At 43.5% G+C, this 21,034-nt stretch overlaps 1 long non-coding RNA gene across 1 annotated transcript in view; it reads left to right on the top strand.

Annotated features, from left to right (window-relative positions):
• The first annotated feature begins 2,278 nt into the window (after window positions 1-2,278).
• The window catches only part of LOC125696999 (uncharacterized), a 41,593-nt gene continuing 22,837 nt past the window's right edge, over window positions 2,279-21,034 (top strand). Inside the window, exons 1-4 of the long non-coding RNA XR_007378640.1 lie at window positions 2,279-2,435; window positions 15,950-16,154; window positions 17,681-17,804; window positions 18,793-18,915. This is a non-coding gene — a long non-coding RNA (uncharacterized LOC125696999). The remainder of the gene's footprint in view (window positions 2,436-15,949; window positions 16,155-17,680; window positions 17,805-18,792; window positions 18,916-21,034) is intronic.

Below are 21,034 nucleotides of genomic sequence, written 5' to 3'. Positions count from 1 at the left end.
GGCTGAGCGCCTGCATGTGCTCCTTTGTGCCGAGCAGCGGCGAGGGGAGGGGAAGGTCAGCACCAGCTTTTCCCAGGCTTTGCACTGTGCTTCTCCTCGCGGGGAGATCTGCAGGGAGGAGGAGAGGTAGGCAGCCAGGAACGCAGACTATGAGCACAGGGGGAGGCGGAGGAGGTGGCTGCTTGGGATGGGGATGCTGGCTGGTGCTGTGGGGCTTGGTGGTGATAGAGCAGTGTGGGATGCTGGAGCCAGAGTGCCTGTGGGGGAAGCTTGTACTGTCTGGCGCTGCTTGGATGTTCCCTCATCTTTGATAGAAACAACTGAATTTGCGAACTTGTTTCCCACAAGAAAGGCCCTTAGTGTTCACAAGGGAACAGATTAGGGATTGTCCTAAATCCTCACGGTGGCCAGGGCAGTGGGGGAAAGCCAAGTACCAGATGATTTCCTCGGAATGCAACAAATCTCACATTGCGATAAGAGCAACAATAGCTTTCCCTCCACCCTCCTCCCTCCCTCCGACCTCAGGCTCAGAACCTCACAGGATATTCTTGCTGGGCAAGCACTTTGCAGCAAGAGCAAATCAGAGGGGAAGACTATCAAGCAACGGGGGCAGATGGGTCTGCAGGGTTGGGTTGAGGGCAATGGGCTGAGCAGGGGAAGCAAGAGATGCCTCTGTGCTGCTGTTACTGCCCCGGCCCATGGGTCCTCTGCAGGTATGTGCTGACCATGTCTAGTCACTGGGGAAATCTCCAAGCAAAATATAGGCTCTTTCTGCCACAACATGGGTCTCCTTATCAGTGAGAAAAAACATCTTGATTCCCTGCTCTACCCCAGCCCACACATTTAAATGCCACTTCCTTTCCTGTCATCTTTGGAGATCTACTGATCATGGGCACAAGAAAGACTTGGTGAATTTTTCTTTCTTTTTCCTTTCTTTGCTTCATAATTTTTTATCTCTACCCCTTCTGCCATTGAAAATGGTCAGTGTTGTATCTGCCAGCAGGCTGACATCCAAAGACGAATGCAAACTATAGCAAAGATACCTGCATGGTGTCTGCAAACTGATGTAAATATCCCAACACAGCATTACACTCAGTTTTCTATTTGAAAGGTATGCCTTGCCCCACCAAAGCTAGAAACACAACTATAAAAAACACAAGCTTTTTTTTTTTTCCCCCCCACATGATTTGCATATGATTGTTGCAGCTCCTGTGTGTTTAAAACTTTTTCTCTAGGTGTAAAAGCTACACACATCACCAGTAGAGCACCACAAGAGATGGTGATACTGATTGAGTAGAGCTCTTCTGTCCTAATTATTGCTCTGCAAATGAGTCAGAAAGGCCTGAAGGGTGTACTTGTTAGAAGAACAGGCTGAACTCCTGACTGCTGAAGGAAAGACCTCCTTGGTGTTGCCACAAGACATTCTAGCAACCATTCTCCCTACGGTCTTTAATCCTTCCATCCTGGACAGTCTTATGTTTACATCATCAACCATGAGGAGGCTTATTAATCCTTTTCACAGCATAGAACAACAGGGTGGCCCCTGTATTGAAAAACTTCTCATTGTAATACACCAGGGTCCTGAAGATCATGGACATTTGCAGCAGCACAAAGTAGCTATGGAAAATTCAATGCAGAGATCACCTTTTAACTCCCCACTCTACAGGGGTGCTGGTGCACTGTACAGCCTGAGATCCACACCAGAAGCAGCTGTGTTTCAGTTGACAGACAAAAGTTACGTATGAAAGCAGTACACACAGTCTTCAGGAGTGAAACTCCCACTGACCATCACACAGCTATTACAGTCCATGATTCCTGATAGCGGTGATGGCAGGGTTTAGATTAATTTGCCGTCATTTCATCATTTACACTAAATGCCATGGTTCTTTGATAAACATGTCAGGCCTTTTTCCAAACAATTTTTCCATTCGGAGCTGATGAAAACAGGCTGTCAGCACTCCTGGTAGAAACACCCTGCTCATGGCAACAGTCGATGTCTGGCCCAGTGGTCTTCCTGGAGAAAGTCCAAGTGGGAAGGCAGTCTGGAGGCTCAATTCCCAATACTGATAGGGGGTGGAGGAAGGTGACCACTGTTTCAAGATGACAATGTTTATTCCCTCTAGGGGATTTACCTCTGAAATACGGTATTTGAAAAATACCATATTGGAGAAATATGAATTTCAAAGGTGGACTACTTGGTGGATAAAGAATTGGTCAAGTGGTGTAGTGGAAATGCTAAGTCACAGTTTGAACCATTGATTGAGCACCTGGTGGGAAGGCAGGGTCAACCCAGGAGGAGCTCAGGTGCATGCAGTGCATTGAGTGACTGGAAGGGGTAGATCCTGGTTCTATCCCTTCCCAGACCTCATTTGAATACTACAGTGGAGGTGAGGGTATCTGGTTGGAGATCTCTGTGTGACAGTGGCCTTCTGAAAGTAAGTGGTTGTTTTTGTTGTTGTTGTTGTTTTTTTTTCTTTTCTCCTTTATTTCTGTATCTGTGGCTGCTGCATTTGGGCTTATCCTCACTGCAGTCTGGGATTTTGCTATTCTGCTATCATTGCTGTGCTTTCTGTTGCATTATAGCATTACAGTTGGTCGCAGCCAGAGAGTTGTGTTCAATGGATTTATGACCAGGTAGAGGCTGGTCATGAGTGGTGTTCCTAGGGCTTTATATAGGCATTTATATAGGCTCTTCAATATTTTCCATAATTTTATCAGTGGCATAGACAGTGAGATTGTGTGTATCCTCAGCGAGTTTACAGGTGACACCACGCTGAGTAATGCAGTTGACACAACAGAAAGAGAGGATGCTATCCAGTGAGACCTGGGCAGGCTCAAACAGTGGGCCCATGTGAAACTAACAAGGCCAGGTGCAAGGTGTTTCCTTTGGGCTGGGGCAATCCCAAATATGTGTACAGGCTGGGAGAAGAACTCATTTCTCAGAGTGCAGCTCTGGGGGGAAGGACTTATGGATTCTGGTGATTGAGAAGCTTGATATGAGCCAACAGCGTGCACTGGAAGCCCAGAAGGCTGACTGTATCTTGGGCTGCATCACAAGAGAGGTAGCCAGTAAGGGAAAGGAAGGTGATGGTGGTTCCCCTTACTCTGCCCTTGTGAGGCTCTATCTGGAGTATTGTGTTCAAGCTCGTGGCCTTCAGTATGGAAAGGATGTGAAGCTGGTGGAGTGGATCTAGATGAGGGCCATGAAGATGATCAGAGGGCTGGAGGACCTCTCCTATGAAAGAGGCTATGCTAGCCTGCAGAGAGGTGCTGACACCTTGGGGCACAGGACTCCAGTATGGAGTTCTCATAGATGTGGTTCTCTGAATGCTCCTACTCTCAGTTCTATCATGCAGAGCTGAATATAAGCCTCTTGTCAGTCAGAAATCTAGACCTATAACCAAACATTTCACTACTAGAGTCCAATTCTATCTACAGGAGGCCATCAGATCCAGAGTTACGCTCAAGTTCTGTTTTTAGAGAGAGAACTGTGTGAAGTCAAGGCATGTGGGACCTCCTGAGTCCAAAATTGAGACCACAGTTTGTGAAGAGGTCCCTGAAAGGCAGCTGCAAACCTGAAAAGTAAACCAGAATGAAGAAGTCAAGCATACCTATTCCTTGGATTTCTGCATGGGTTCTGCCCATAAAGGGTCCTGCAGCATCTTTTGTCTGTGCCTTCAAAGTTTGTCCTCAGGAGCTGAGTTCACTGTGGCAATACTAAAAAGCAAATTGTAACCAGATCATAAAGCAGGAGGGAAAGGGTGACAGTCTGTATATTGAGTTATGAGAGTTCATAAGTTTCTTTTTAGAGTATTTATTAGGCTGTTGTCCAAGGAGTCCTTCACTGTTTATGACACACCATAAATACCATCTGTCTCTCTCCTCCAGCTCCCCAAACAGTTAGTTGTTCCCTGCTGCAGTGCAGGTCATCTTGATAACCTGCCCCACAGGAGGAAGTGACAAAAATAGATCTCCCTGCTGAAAAAAAAAAAAAAATCTCTTTATTTGTTAAGCACTGATATTTTGTCACTATTGATGTAATCAAACACTGTGTTGATAACGTGTGAAAAGTCTACAATAAAGACTGCTTTAATCTGGAAATCAGCACCTGGAAGTATGCAATCAAGGACTGCTGAAGAGGGGAGAGAGCAGACCTTGTATCCAACATACTGAGGCATTGTTCAAGACATCCAGCTTTGCTGAGGGCCAGTGACATTGATAGAAGATAGTTGCTCTATAGAGAGATACCTAAATAGCAGGTTTTTCCTGGCTAGGCTCCCTCTTCTTATCTGGATTTCTACATGAGGTGAATTGTAGGTCTTTGGTTGGATCTCTGTTGTTTGAGAGAGGCTCATGTATCTCCATAAGTGTTAGAAGCACCTGCAGTGTACACTCAGATTCTTTAAACAATGTATGAAGAGCTTTCCATGGATTACATGAGTGTAATACAATCACAGGGGTACCTACAGAAGTCCTGAAGCTTCTGGGGAGCTTGAGTATTATACTTAAAACGACTTAACTTCAGTAGCTATTTTTAATCTCCCATTGTCAGCAAGGTATGCTCATTCATGCATGGCTCACAAGTCTAACTTTGATTCCTAAGCTTTATTTAGCTAGATAGGAAAAAGTAGGCAGAGAACTCATAGATGACAGCAGCTTATATGTAGAAATTGGACACAGCCAGGTTAGACACAAGGTGAAAAGTATGACTAATTTCTGAAGCAAGCAATATCTAGCTTATGGTACAAATTCTGGCTCTAGAAATATTTTGATGAGAGTGATGTAGTCTTGGTGGTGTTTTTTTCCCCCCTCACTGTTACACTGATTGAAACAGGGTTGAATTCATGGAAATCCTGAAGTCTGTGTTGCAGATTTGAACAACTAGATACATTCCTTCCAACTTTGTAATCAGTGAATCCAAGACCCTCTAAGAACATCTACCTGGGATCATATCAAAGGTCAGCAGTGGACAGCTTAAATATCCATTTAAAGGAGATCTGCTTTTTAATGTTAACTAATCCCAGCATACAGCTGACAAATGAGGCTATTTAAAGAACTATTCACTGTCACTATTCCAAACTAAAGAACAAATTGTTTTGAAAAAAAAAAAAAGAGAATTATTTCACAACTGGTCAGAGTAGAGGAAAAAGACAGAAAAGGTCAGATGACATATTTTGAACTAGCTTCCCTTCTGTGAAACTGTCTAATCAATGTGGTTTTATTAGAGAACCACAGTTCCCTTTGAGCAGACTGCAGAATAGGGAAATCTGTGGGCAATTTAGTTAAAAAAAAAAAATAATAATCTTGCAGAAATCCCTGTTGTCCCCATATTGTTTGCATGGGGACTAAGTTGTTCCATACACACAAGTCCTTGTTTAGATTGTTTGCTGCCATCCTCAAGAGAAGATATTGTAGTGAAAGGGGAAAATGAGCTAACATACACTAAACCATTCCTTAGCCTCTTAGCTTCATGTCACAGTAAGTAATGAGTTTGGTACTACATCATGGCAATGTTATGACAGAAAGCAAAGCCCTTCTGACCTCAAATTAATCCTGTCTTCTCTGAGAGCTTTGTTTCAGGCTTCACTGGGGACATGTGTGTGTAACTTTAGATGATATCTGAAGGCATTTCAGATGTTAGCCAAAAATGTGCTTTATATTTATGCTGCATTTTGTTGCGCCTTTCTATCCAAAATAATCAGGGGTAACTTGGGGGGGAGCAGGGGGAGAAGGGAAGATCTCAGGTGGGAAAATCCCTTGAGATCCCCTGAACCCTACAGTGAAAAAAAGAAAAGCAATTACCAAAAATGTCACAACTGCATGATTGGTATCCACTGAAATGTAGAGAGCTGTGTTCAGCACTACTGTAGCCTCTTAAACTGGAGGCAGTAAGCTGAGACAATCACACTGCAGAAAAGAGCTGACTATCTCAGGTCAATCAGGAAAAGCCAATTTATGCATCTAGATCATGACAATTTGGGGAAAAAATAAAAAAATCTGTGGAGTAGTTAGATCATGTTCCTATTGTGTTACAGTCTATGGAAAAGTTCCCATGCTGTTTCATGGCAGGAGAATCTCCTGCCCCCACTTGGTCTATGAAACAGCTTCATCTGTTCAGTGTTAGCCAGTTCCCGTAAATCACTTTTCTGTTACATCCATGTTGTCTCCGTCTCTTCTCAGGATGCCTGAGACATTTGCCCATTATTTGGTCAGTGAGAAGTTTATTTTGATTTTTGTTACAGCTAGTTTCAATTTTGAGCGAAGGTAGAAGAAGCAGGACGTTTAAGGGAGAGTTTACTGGTATACCACAGAACACTTCTCAGGCCATAAAAGAAAAGACTAGAAACTCCTTGAGTTCCTCCTCATTAGAGTCATATGCATATTCTCCCTTCTAATAGAGAAGAACAGATCTTAATAACAGTCCTCACTGCTTTTTGTTTCTGCATTATGGCTGGTACAAATTGAGAACAATGAAATGCTTTTGGGATGAGCAGGTCTGTAATTGAAGGTGGGAGGTAAGGAGTTAATGCTGAGCAGCACTGAAGCCACAGCTGTATCAAGGAATGGCTGGACTCTCCAGAGGCGGGGCTGGAGCAGCTGAAGCTAATAGGTAATTTCCTTAGCATTCCATTAAAAAGCAGGCTAGATTGTTGATATGCTTTCTTATTTGGTTGGCTGGAGAAAAGTTTTAGTCTTTGAGCTCTGCAAAACCATCTTTGTATTGTTATCAAAACTAAACTGGAAAAAAACTTTCTGAATATTTGGTGTCATGTGGTAACTTTTGTTATCTTCGTTTGGTAGTTCCAGTGGTGATGGTGAGGGAGCAATAGATGGAAGTGCAAGGAGCCATAAGACTAATAGCCAGTTGGATGACTTTATTTTAGTATGGATCAACAGAAAAGTGGAGGTTTGAGTCTCGAGTTCAGGGGTGGCAAATTATGAATGTCTTTTGGGAACCTCTGTCTACCATGGTTTGGTCTATCTTCAGATTCCTCATGGAACTGTAAGGGAAAAGCATACATTTCAACAAAGGAATTATTTGTCTGTTTTTCCTCCTTTGTCTGAGACTGTTTCACATGTTATGTTCTAAGCTGCTTACTTGAAGCTGGATTCTTGTAAGCTGTTCAAATGTTCTACGTTGGATGGTTTGACCTGTAGTCTTAAGCGCTGTCCATGCAATTGTCTAGCCCTGCCTCACCTCAGGCAAATAAACAAGGATCCTGCTAGCTTTCAGCTCCCTCTACAGTTAAAAACTGTCTGAAGGTTGCACAGGTGACTTAAGACCTGAATCACAACTGGAAGGTCCTGTTCTCTCACCACTGACTGAACAGTAAGCTTGTCTATGTTCCTAATGGAGGCAGCTCAGTTACTGGCTGAAATTCATTGGAAGTGGTGATGTAATTAGTATAAATGATCAAAGAGCAGATGAGAGAGGAAGTTCTATCAAAACAGTGAGATATCCTGAAAAGACAAGAGAATGGTCACTGCTTAGGGTTCAAGAAGGAGAATGGTTGTCGAATGTGTTGGTTCTCTTTGCTGTAAAAAAGGAGGCAGAATCACCTGTGAGGAAGGAGGGACAGGTAACGAGGAAAATTTAGCAGGGGATGGTTCTCAGCATTAAGTAATTAGTGTGGTTCTAACCTAACCCAGCAGTGATAAGATGAAGGGCCAACAACTTTTCCCTGCCTATAGCAGGGGCATTGGAACTAGATGATCTTAAGGGTCTCTTCCAACCCAAACCATTCTATGATTTTATCTCATGTTCATATTTTTCACAAACTGCTACAACCCTTGCCAATGCCCCTTCCAGAGATGGATTGCATATTAGGCAGCCAGGAAGCAGCTGCAATTAGTGCGTCCAGGGATAACTGTGCTTTATACTTCTGTTTTTCTCTTTCCTGCCTCTGACATCCCACTAAATAAACAAGTGCTTTAGTGCAAGGTGGACAAGGGATCTCTGGGGTGCTTAGAGGCATTATTCTATGAGGGGAAAATGCAAAGTTAACATCTTGGAACTTACAGCCATTCACCTGCATTTTTGTCAAGATTAGTCTTTGTGTTTCCTGGCTCCTGCTTGTGTGCTGCCTTCTTTAATTCCCTCCACAAATCCTAGATTACAGTATTTCACACCCAGAGCCAGTTTGTACCACTGCTGTTTTCCATTAGACAGTCATCAGGTGGCTGTTTCAGTAGAAATAGTTTCCTTGGGTCTGTGAAGAGACTGATTGTCAGAAATATTAAGCAGTTGGGACTTTAAGTGACTTGATAATGAATGCTGTTTGTGGTATAACCACACTATTCTCTAATATCTGGGCACTTTGCTTGCTTCTTTCAAAAAGGATAGTCCTTTTAAACAAGCAGCTCACACAGTGGAATGGAATTTGGCTTAGTTTACTTTCTTTTTTTTTTCCCTATTGTGTTTGCGCTGTGATTTTTTTTTTTATTTTTTTATTTTTTTTTTGCATAGATTTCAGAAAGCCGGTTAAATTGATCCTCTTCCACTACTCTCTCTGCGTGCTTTCCTGAGGTATCTCTTCCCAGTGGTCCAACAAAAAAGGCATGGCATGAGCCAAGCAGCATAGATGTAGCCAGCTAACTGAAGGAGGGTGAGAAACTGCTGAGTAAGGAACAGGATGGGGAGAAGAATCTGACCCCATCTAGCTAAAGTATAGTTTTATGTCACTTCTGGGAGATTCTAGGGTGGCAAACTTGCAGGGAAACTGGGAGGGGGAAAAAAAAAATAGAAGTCTTCCTGAGCCAGCAGAGGGCATTTCTCCAGGCTTGGGGACAAGTAGCTTTGCTATGTCCCAGGGAGGAGAGTTTTGTTCTCCAGCCCAATTTATTCCTGTGGTTATAATGGAAGATTTGCATCTATGGCACTGTTGCCCTTAAGTCTCCCATCAGGAATTAAACACATTAAAAAGTATTAATTTAATTTCACTGGCACACTTTTGATCCAAGAACTTGCTGGCAGCCCACCTTGCTGCCTCTGACGTTTCTGTGGTCAGAAGCAGCAACCATCAACAGCCGCAGGCGAGCTGGTCTCAGCATCCAGGGAGTAGGGTTTCATTAAGGAGTGCCATGGCTCAGCGCATGGGTGTCTCACCTTTTTTCTATTTGAAGCAGAACAGTCAAGAGAAACAGCCAGCAAGCTAATCACCACCACAGCCTATTGGGAAGATAGGAATAATTATTTAAACCAGTCTTGAATTACTCATTGGTGTGCATCTAATTAACAAATTCAGTTTATTCCTGTAACTATTGTGCAACAATTAGTGGGTGTTAAATTGAGCTCTTCTGCCGGCAATTTCAATGGTGTAATTTTGCCAAGATGTCTCTGTTTTGCCTGCAGTGCTTGGTGCCACTGAGAACAGTCTGGAGGTGGTCAGAGCATTTTGACTAAAGTTACTTTTGCTGAAATGTACCATTACCCCAAAGGCTGGGGCATTTTTATGGAAAGGACAAAGTGATTTTAAGCAAGTTTTTCTCTGTCCAGATTCCTGAGCTCTGAGACCTGCTGTTCACTTCAGACAAGGGAGAAGCAGACATTTGAATAAAAGCATAGAGCCAAAAACAGATGTTCTGACACAATTATGCCTCTCACATGCACGTTTTTTATTTATTATTATTTTTTAATGTTTGTCCTGTTCCAAGGCGGACCCAAAAAAACACATTTCAAAACCTTGAAAGATTTCGCAAAGCTGAATTGTGTTCCCCTAACACTGCAAGCATGCCTGCCTGGGGCACTGAAATGCTCCTTGGGCCCTGGAGAAGTGAGCACCACCAAGGTTGTAGGGCTCTGTCTCTCACTACTGCACCAAGGACACTGTGAGGCTTTGAAGTCATGGCACTCAGCAGGGTGCCTATACAAGCAAATACTGAAGATATTTGTCTCCTATATAAGCAAATACTGAAGAATTCAGTTGTCATGACAAGCTGTTCCTTCCTGTCAGGCTGCATATTAGGAAAATCATCTTCTCTAAAACAGTGGTGAGGTATTGGAACAGGCTGCCCAGGGAAGTGGTGGAGTTATCATTTCTGAAGGCGTTAAGAAAAATGGAGATGTGGTACTGAGGGATATGGTTTAGTGGGCAATATTGGTGGTACATGAACAGTTGGAGTAGATGATCTTAGAGGTTTTTTTTCAACCTTAATGATTCTGTGGTTCTTTGATATATTGAGTTGCCAGGAGTCATCAAATCCCTGCAGGCTGGTCGGGTCTCCTGGACAGGCATCCCTCTCCACTGTGATACCAAAATATACTTTTCAATCTGTGTCCTGGTTTCAGTGTAGACAGTATTAATAGGATACTCATGTCTTGGTAGTTGCTGAGTGATGGGAGTGAGCACAGGGTTAGGCTGGGTCTTGGCAGGGAAGAACCACTGCCTTCATGGCACAGCAGCAGGGGACCAGGAGAGCTGGACTGAAATAGGCAAGGGGTTATGCCATACGTGTGACATCGTGCAGAAGGCCATTAAAATGGGGGGGAGTTGCTCAGGGGTTGATGGGTGTTGGTTGGCAGGTAGTGAGATATTGCTTTGTTATCGATTGCTGGGCAGTTGTATTGTAAGCTGGATGTCAGATGTTGAGCAATTGCATTGCAGATATACGTATATAGAAATACATGTTGTTATAATTCCATTTGTTTCCATTTTCCTTGTCTGTCTTTGTAAACAGTTTTTATTGCAAGCTCTATTTTGTTTCCATTTCTATCCCTTGCCCTACTTGAGAGGGGACTGTGTGGTGATTAGCTGCTTGCCAGGTTAAACCACAGCAACTGGGAAACAACAGCCTGGGATCTAGAGCAAGGTTCCCTAGCAAAAGGGAAGCTGACATTAGGCCTTTTGCTGTATGCTGGGTTTTGGCTGTCCTTTTTAAAACTCAGTACCCAAGCTTCTGTTGCATTTGGGGAATCCCAGAGGCCATACATAAGCATGGCTATGTAAGCTTGTTCACAAAGTGAGAACTGAGCACAACAGAGGTGTTTCCCTTTAGTCATCTGTTTCAATCTTGACCATGTTGATTCTAATGTCATTTACATGGGTTAAACTGCTCTTACATTATTTGTCACTATGAGATCTTGGCTACTCCGGCCCTTATTTTTTTTCCAGTGTGATATAGTCATAGGAAGTTTGTCAACCATTTAAGACATTTGTTGCTTCTCCCTTTGACCATCCTCACTCTCTTCCACTCATTTTTTTATGCCTCTCCTATAAATAAAGAGCTGCCTGAGATATACTAAGTGTTGCTTAAAAAAGAGGTGATGGGAGCATGCTGAGGGGGGAATGGGCCATTATAGAAAAGGCCAGGTGCTTGGCATGTCCCCAGCTTGTGAAGGTGGGAGCTGTCACAAGTCTGAAAAATATCAGTGTGGGAGATATAAATAAAAGCTTTAAAGCCAGGGTTTTAGAAAGCCATCTTTAAATGCTGCATAATTTATAGCCTGCTGCAAAGAGAAGAGCGCATGAGCTCTGGAAACAGAACTAACTAATTCTGTGCTCCCTCTATGTTTGGGCTGCTCATATGTATGTGGCGAGGTGTATGCTGGCATTCAAAATTTGGGATTTTAGCCAACAGTACTTCCTTCCACAGGCTTATCTGGGTCACTGTGGCTGGGTCTATTTCATCTCTTGGTGTCTCAATTCTCCTTCTATGAACTAGAAACAATCACCACTGGCTTCACTGTGAAAAATGGACTAGTGAGTGGGGATGCTGAATGCTAGTAGGACAGTATGTACAGGCAGCCAGAAAGTCCACAGTTAACAAGCAGCCTTCACTTGTGGCTCTATAGGAGTTATTTACTCTCTCACTGACTTCACTTCTCTTTAAAACAGGGATTATTCTAAAAGGTTCAGAAATTTCTTTCAATAGCAACTACAAAATGCTTTTCTCTTCTTTCGTGGAACAAAGCAGTAGCAGAGGTGGGGGGTAAAGGTCTGCCCCAAGAAGGGCCAAAACTTCTGCCAAGCTGGCATTCACAACAATTGTTTCATCCAGCTCTGGAATTGCATTCACCTCTAGGATGTAACAGAGCAGCTGTGCTATCACCATCCAACAATAATAAACAACGGGAAGCAGAATGGGCTTTCAAGGCAGCCGGGTCTCCTGAGAGGATCTAGCCTACTACATTATCATTGCTCCCCCTTCTCCCCAGCTGGATAGAAGTCTGGAAATCATGAGTCTTAAAGCAAAATAAAATTAAATATGTGGTGTCAGAGCTTTAGTATTAGCGGCAAATAGCTTTGGTGCTGATGCTTTTCCCCAAATGATGGTCCCATGTACACCCAGCTGCCCACCCCACCACAGTGGGGATTTGCTTCTGTGATGATGCAGTAGGTCCACTGCCACTTCTCTGGTCTCTCTCACCTTGCTTCTTGCCAGAAATCTGCATCCAAGCCTCAACTTGTTTGGAGCCTGCTGAGCTGGTGAGATTTGACGGGATCTCACCACCCAAAGTGCCGTGGCTTGAGGCTATAGATTTAAGCAGCAGCATTAAGCACCCTGCTCTTTAACTCATTTCTAATCCATTTATTTAAACTTCAGAGTGGTTTTAAAGCATGAGAATCAAAGGCAAGAGCAATTTAGAGTTTTCCAGCCTGGCTCTGAGATCTGACCTCTGCATGTATTCTGGCTGCTTTTAAAAGTGCACCAGCATAAAAGCACAGTTTGTGACAAAGCATCTGGAAGGATTAAAACCTTTCTGGGATAGAATATGCTTCTGACAAGGACCTCTTTCCTATCTCAACTCTGTTGCCAAAAAAGGTCTTTCCTCAGGGGGCTTCAAACCCGCCTGCGGGATTTAGAGAAGAATTGTTGAGAAGAGCATATAGCAATTTGATTAAGGGATAAATGTGAGGGGGAGGGTGTTAAGGGCTAGAAGGGAAAAACAGGATTTAAAAGAAAATAGAAGTAGGAAGTAAAAGAGCTGGATGAATCTGTGTAAGGCAAGGTCTGTGGAAGCATCCTGGAGTCTAGAGTTTGTGCATACAAGGAGGGAAAAGTCCCCAGTGTCCTTCAGCAGTGCACAAAGCTGAAACTGAGTAGTTCTCAGGGGAGGTGGCAATGGGAATGATGGAGCTGCTGGAAGACAATAGAGGAAATGCAGGTGAGCAAAGGGGTTTTGAAGAAGGGTTTAAGCCCTGGTGTAAGCTGTTCACATTGCCTGCCCGATCATGCCACCTCCTTGGACAATGCTTGGGAAATCATTACCTGATCCCTCTCACATTTGTTTAGAAATGCAATCTGGGTCTCTTCATTTCTTCTCATTCTGTTGGACAGTTGCTATGAAGCAAGTAGCAACCAATCTCCTAGCCCATGGAGTCAGTCTGTCGTATTATTTCCTTATTCATTAAAGCAGACAACTTAGAAAGGCATGAAAATATTACCAAAGCCCAGGAGACTCAAGCTTCAGAGTAAGGAACCAGTCTTTCAGCCTTGGAGGCGACATGAGTCTGGGACATGAGACAGAGCCAACAGGCCCTTCATCCGAGGAAGGACCAGCAGTCTGTGGACATACAGCTGTTTTCTTGGTCGATTTGAAGCCTCTGTTGTTGAAGTTGTAAGATGTTGTTGTTCCCTTTCTGCTCCTTCACCCCTCCACCATGAATTGGCCTGACATTAGAAAGTGATGTGAAATGAAGAAGCTGCCTGCTAGGGTGATTTCTCCACTCTTCTGCATGCCAACTCTCCTGCTGTGTTATTACAAGTGTATTTCTGAGTCTGTACAGCATCTAACACAGTGGTGTACAGACTCGAGAAGAAAAAAGAGAAAGGAAGAAACACTGGACAAACAAACTGTTTGTTCATGTAGTACTACTGATGCCTGGGTTCCCACTGATTTGTCTGGTGATTAATGAAGACCTCTGTTTGAAACTTTTCCTGTTCTCAGGACTTTAATTTAAACACATGAACTTAGGCTCCCACTTATCTCTCTATCTCTCTTGGTGCTTATTTTTGCTTATATCTCAGAAAATCTCTGAGATCTCTATCATTTGGCCAACAGGTTTGACAGTTATTTGGAGAGAAACAGATTGGCACATACAAATGCAGACAATACTATTGCTCAAGCCTACTTTCCTTAGGAAGTCGGGTGAAAAGATCCTTCCTGAGAATTAAGGATGAGTCCTATCAAAGAAATGTTATTACCTTGCAGCCAAAAATGCCGCAAGATTTTGGGTCTCTTGTGGTCTGAGCTAAAAAACGAGTTGATGCAGACGGACAGGCAGGAGAGCTCAGTTCAACACTCAGGCAACATCAAGCTTAGTCAGCTCAAGCAATGCCGACAGGCAACTGAACTACTTTTTCTCCAATGGCTACACTGTACGCCAGCTTGAAAGGCATCTACCCCACATCTCTGCTAGGGTCAAACAGTTTTAAGTCAGCTTGTTCAGGCATGAACTGGAACAGAGAAGACATTTCACTGTTGGATGGGTGCTGCAGTTCAGTTTCCCTATATTGAGTTGCATTTTGGAAAGGAAAACCCAGCTGCAATCTGGTGGTGGTTCCAGAAGTCACACTTCAACTAGCTTTATTCCTAAGAGTATCAGTGCAATGTAAGGGGATTCAGCTGGGAGACTGGCAAAGTAGGACCCCAAGAGCTTGATTCTCTGAGGTCTGTTCAGCTGGAGCTGCAATCCTGCCTTGAGTTGCAGGAGAGGCAGGATTTCAGAGTCGTTCAGTGACAACTGTGCTGCATAAGGAGCCACCTGTCAGTTTGGCTGAAAAAGAAGAGAGAAGCATTGAACTGCTCTGAGGCTATAGAGCTATTAGATATACTGAAGAAGTTGAAGACCAAGGAAACATGCCTTATGGTGACAAGAGCTCTGCTGGGGAGTCTCCCCAAAGAAACAACGAAAACCACTGTTTTTTTTAATGTCTTAATGGCACAGTAGAGATGAGACCTTGAATGCAGACTATCTGGCATAATGTTCTGTTTTCTGGAGCAGATTGGAGAGGTATTTCTGGTTGGTCACATGGATAGTCAATTTGTTTCTAAAGCACCTGTGACTGTCATACATTGCTAGCTGTTGCAAACTGCACAGTGTTTTTAGTAAACTGCAGAGTGTTTTTAGTAGGGAGATCTGAACAGACAAGCCATATCAGACTGGGTTCCTCTATTCCAGAACACCATTGCTGACAGCGGTCAGTGGCAGATGTGAAGGGGAAAGATTATGAACCGGGTGAGTAGGGAGTGTTTCATTCTGTGAGCAAACTGCAGCTTCCGGACTTCCAGAGCTGGAGATGAGGGCTTTCTGCTTAAACAGCTGTCAGTGCTTTTTTTTTTTTTTTTCTGGCTGCCCTTTATCTTTTAGGTCCTCACTCAGTGCAGCCGGGGACCTCCACTGTGATTAACTGACCTATGAGTACTGTTGGGGAAAAAAACCAAGATTTCTGGTGGTATCTCATATGGAACAAATTTATCTGTATGTTGCCTACATGAATCCTTTCTGATATCTAGCATGTCCACATCTACCGAGTTTCTTCATCACCAACCAGAGACTAAAAACACACCAAAAAATCTGCAGGACACTGGCATAAATATTTACTTACTCTTCCCTGTATTTTGGCTCTATTTCTACCTTTTTCCCTTGCTTATGCTTTCAAGGGGGCACTTATCTGCTTTCTGGCAGTTCAGGTGGAAGGCCTTCAGTCATACATAGCACTACCTCTCCACCTTCTATTTTGTCAGTATTGAGATTAAGTCTCTTGAGAGTAATCTTCCAGGAGACACTTAAGTATTTGTTTGGTGGGGGGAGAGTTAAAGGGAACTTTATCATTCTTGGCATAAGTCCTAATTCTTAGAATCAGGCCTGAACATTACGTAACTTTTGGCAAAGCTTTGTTTCAGGTGGTGGTTTTTGGTGGGGGATGCAACTTGACATTGACACTCAAAAAATGATCTGCTTCAGTCTTAGATTCTTTTTTTTTTTTCTTTTTTTTTCCCTGTTAGAATAGAAAAGGAGGGAGGAAGGAAGAAAGAAAAAAAAAGAGGAAAAGAGAAAACTCATTACTTAAGCTGAGCTGAAGGAAAATACACTGCAATATGCACCCAGCACAAGGAGAGTGAAATGGCACAGTGCTGGTGTAATTGTAAATGGCTATAGAAAATATAATCTTTTGTGAAGAATTCCCAGGGCATGGTCTCCATTTATCAGGTAACAAGCTTACCTGCAGTGCAGATAAGTAAAACATGAAAAGATTGCTTACTAGTAAAGCCTTCCTCCACCTTTCCCCTCCCTCCCGTAGCCACCACGTTCCCATTAAACATGTTCGCATACTTAGCCAACTTGTCTCTATTGTCTGTCTGGTAATTCACCTATGGAAAAGGAGGTATCAGATGCTGTTCAACAGAAACTTGAAACTGAGCCTGCGTGTAAGGTGGGTATTGTATCTCCTTGCTGCTCACAGACACAAAACCCATACCTTCCTTTTTCCCTTGGTCACTCTTTGATTGCTGAGAATTTGTAGTATTAACTGTTCATGCTCAATACTTGCTTAATCCTTTAAATAGGCAAGATTTTGCCTGCCCCTGCCTTATATGGTCTGGCATTACTTGGAAGTTACCAGTCCAAGCCAGAACCACACATGGATGGGCTTCCCCTATGCTCCTAGACTAATGATCTGATTAGTCCTGGGCAATATCTGGTTCCCACCCTCAGTTTTTGTGGATCTTAATAGCAACCCAGTCCTAGCTGGGGAGTAGAGGGTAGTTTCTCAAACCTTGGCTGGATAAATCTGGGCTGAAAAATGTTGGCTTTTTTGCATTGTGTTTTTGTTTTCTTTTCCTGTGGAAAATGTTGAGATTTTACCAAACAATGAAAACGTTTGGCCAAGAGCCCTCCATTTCAGTTCAGAAATGCTCCCCTGTGGGAGTTGTAGCTGGTATGCTTTGTGTCCGTGTCCTTCCCTGTGAGCTGACATTCCTGCCTTGCCCACATCTCTCATGATGCAGTGTTGTCTCCCCTCTTGCTGAGACAATGCCATGTGGCATGGAAGTTGTATCACCGTGGTGCTTTGTGAGAAACACAGTTCGTGTGGCAAGCCCACCGTAAGAACTGGATGGGGTCACAACGATTTTCAGTGACAGCCTCTAGGAGACACTGTCCGAAGATTTCCCAGTTGAATCCCCAGACTGGTCATAACTTGACACAAAGCAATTCTGCTTTTATTAAAAGGCAAATTTTCCACTGAAGAAGATTCTAGTGGAAAATTTCAAGCAGTCCCCAAGGAACTTCTTTCCAATCCCTTTTGCGCTGTAGTTTAATCTTGCTTCTGTTAGACTTCTCTGTCTCTGTTTAATCTCTGATAACAGAGAGAGAGCTCCCTTCCAAACAAACACGTGACCAGAAGCTGACATACATTACCAACAACATATGGAAAAGTTTGTACCTTTCTGAGCAGGCAGATTTACAAGGTGAGCTCTCATAAGCCCCTAAAGAGAGGAAGATGCTTCCCTGTCTTTTGTATGTTTTAGCAATGAAATAAAACTCCTTTCAGATCTAAAGCCAGCAAATAAAGATCTCCTCTTTCTTTACATTTCTTTACAGAGAGTTTTGAACCTCTGTACTGCTCTCAGCTTTTTTCTTTCTTCTTAACTCATTTTGGGATAATATGCCAAACTGCCTGAGCTGGATCTCTCTCCCTCCCTTTCCTTTCTCTACCTTTCCATCTGTCTCTCTAGGAGCAGTACAAGAGCACTGTGCTGTAGCCATGGACCACCCGCTGACCGGACATCTCAGATGCTCTCCAACAGTTTACTTTTACAGCCTGTACTGCAAAAGCCAACATCAGCATCACTTAATAAGGTAGGAAGTCTGCTCACCCAGGCCTGCAAGACCTTCCCTCTTACCAGCAGCTTCCACTCACTCTCCAATGTTTCTGTTCAGGATGGGACTGAAAGAGGTGACCCACAGCCCTGTCTCTCACCAGAGCACTGAGCTGAGCTACCCAGCACCCTACAAACTTTTTCTTCCTTTCTCTTCTTTTTCTTCTGCTTAGGGACTCGTGTATGTTCTTTTGTCTGAAGTGATGCTGCAATAACTGCAAAATGCCCAGTGGTGTTTTTGCTGTGGAGGTGCTCTAGATCAGCTGCATTTCAGCATGGAAAGAGGGACAGGGGGCATGTTTATATTCTTGCAGGTGGAAAAATGCAGTAGACAGCATATTCTGTTCCAGACTAGCTGTACAGTTCATCTCCAAATCCCAGGTTCCTCCACTAAAACCTACCCCCTGCCCCAGGGATCAGCCTGGCAAGGTCTTCTGACCCAACAGCACTGGCAGCTGTTTGGCAGCTTCTGAAGTGGATCCAATCTGGTATGAGTTTGCTACACTTTCATTTTGTCTACATCTTCCAAACAAATAACCAAGTCCAGAATCCCAAGCTGTGTTTTGCAATGAAAATGCTTCAGTGTCTGGGAATTGCTTCTGCTGCAGGGAAGATATAGAGTGCTGTTAACTGTTTAAAGGGTCAGTGGAGAAGGGAAGGCCAAACACTTGCTTTAAGGGCTTCTTAATGAAAGCCATGTGGTTAAAGAACTCGGTGAAACTGAGGGAGCCTGGAGATGTCTCTCTCGCTCTCTGGGCCAGTGCCCTCAACATTTTGGGGCCAGCATTTTTCTGCTAATAGCTGAGATAGTCCATGAATCTTCTTTTACTATCAGACCTCTAATTGGAAACACTATACCTATGCAGTACACTATATATGAGCTGTACTGAACAATAAGTTTCACTGAATCACTGTGCCTCCTATTCCAAGCCTTGCAGGTGACCAACGCTAATTGAGAATTATTTTAGTTTGCAGAGAGATGTAACTTCTCATCTTCAACACAACTAGACTTGACGTGAGGAGCAGCAAAAAGGGAGAGTTCAGCAGTGTTCAGGACCATGTTGCTTAGTGACATTCCCATACAATCCAAGGTAAGAGAATTAATCAAATATAATCTAACCCAAACCTTCACTTAGAGCTGGAAGATAGCAGGGGAAATATGTCTGTAGGAAGGCCAGCTTTCTGTTCTTGCTTGTTCAGAGCCTGACAGAAGAAAAAAATAGGAGAAAAGAAATTCTTATCTTCTATCCAGAGGTCTCTAGAGATTTTGATTTCCCCTTGCAGTGGCCTCAGAGCATCCACGTGACTGGACTTCATGAATTATCTGGATTATATTACAATATGGATGTGAGTAGACAGTATCAAAACTTTTCCAAGCAAATATGGTTGCCTTATTTTACAGTTAAAGTATGGGAATGGCATCCTACCCCACTCTGTGCAAGAAAAAGCAATAGCATAGACAAAATCTCTGACCTTGGTTTATTCCCTCTACTGCACTTCCAACCCCACCCCTTCTTAACAGACCATTCTTCTCTAAAACCTAATTAAAAGAAAGGCTGCAAAAACTAATCTAACCTCTCCTTGGTATTTCTCCTATCTCCCCATGAGAATTCCTAACTGGAGAATCAGAAACAAATCCATCAAGATTTCCACTTCATTAAATTGCATATGTCTTAATCACAGAACTAATGGGAGTCCATTTATCTTCTCATTCCTTATATTACTTCAGAGCAGCAAGAGGGGGCTGATCTTAAGTCACGCTATTTCCTGACAAAGGCATGTCAGTTCAGGACGTGTACCTTTCAACTAAATTTTGCCCGAATACAGAGACAATGGATCAGCTCAGTGCAGCATCTCTTCCTTTACTGCCATACTAAGTTTTTAACTTTCCAGCTGCTCTGACTCAGGTCGGTGACTTGCCAAAGGTTAAAAGCTGAGTCAGGAGCTTGGAAACCCCACAATCCTGCTGACTCCCAGCTCAGCTTGGACCATACAAGCCCTCAGTGTCAACCCTCTCCCCACTTTCATCAATCTCTCCTGTCCCAGAGCAAAAAGCTTTCTTCTTGGAAACCCTTCCAAGCCCCTAAATGAGCAGGATGGGCACAGCTGCACTAGAACACACCTGTGCTTTTTCTAGCCAAGTACCTTGTAAGTATCTTGAGAGTGGCTGATGTCAGGTAAGTTCAGAAGAAAAAATTATCTTGCAAATGAGCTGGTTAAGATTCCCAATCCCTAAGGCATAAGCAGATGGTTCCCCTTCCATTCACAGCTCTCCCTAGAGCACTGCCCTATCCCAAGCTACATCCAGCTCCCAGAAATACCTCCTGGCTTAGAAGTACAACTCCTGTTCTCTGATGACAGCACTGGCAGATGAAGGCTTGGGTCACATTTAACTCCTTTTTTGGGCATACCCCTCTCTCTCCATCCTTGCTCCAGCTCTGCCCTGACCACAATGCAGGGCATCCTGAAGCTACATCACAGTCCTGGCCTAAGCTGCAACCCCAGCTGGTGGTAGGATGGCACTGGCTTGCTGCCCAAGGACTGACAGATTTTGAACAGGACTCATCTGATGGGGTGCTGACAGACCCATCTCAATTAATCATGTTAAGTGTTCTCTACAGCCCACTGAGATGTAATCAGTGGAGGCTTGGGCATGGATCACCACATCTGAAAGTAACTGCCTACATTCATACAGATTATAGGAGCTGGAGGGGCTAGTTTAGATGTATCCTCCATATCACAGACAGCTAAAATAAAGCTGGGTAAGTCCTTTCTTGCATCCAAACGAATCAAGGAGATGGCCAAATTTTTTCTCTATGCAAAATCCTCTACTTCCTCTGTATTCAGTGAGGACTCTTAAGACTTGATCTTATGCTATCTAGGAGAAGTCAGTCAATGCCTATTCTCTACTCACTCTCATCTCTCAGTGGCATATTTGCCCACAGAACAACTTCCATTTGATCCTAACTTTCCTCACTTAAAAGGCTGTTATTCCAGAAAGCATGTAAATGATCTGAAGTGCACAGATGAGACCATTCCTTACGGTAGCAATCCTACCATTAGATTGGGGTGTCCCACACATGAACCCCAGTTTATGTGAGTAACCTGGAGTACATTTGTACTTTCTTCTTAAGTTCTTCCTTTTACCAGTGGTTTAAGGAAGACCCAACCAAGCTCAATGTGCTGATGATTCATTATCACCAAGGCAGC

The sequence above is a fragment of the Lagopus muta genome, chromosome 8 (assembly GCF_023343835.1).
Source record: "Lagopus muta isolate bLagMut1 chromosome 8, bLagMut1 primary, whole genome shotgun sequence".
NCBI classification, from domain to species: Eukaryota; Metazoa; Chordata; class Aves; order Galliformes; family Phasianidae; genus Lagopus; species Lagopus muta.
This window is presented reverse-complemented; position numbering and strand designations above follow the sequence as displayed.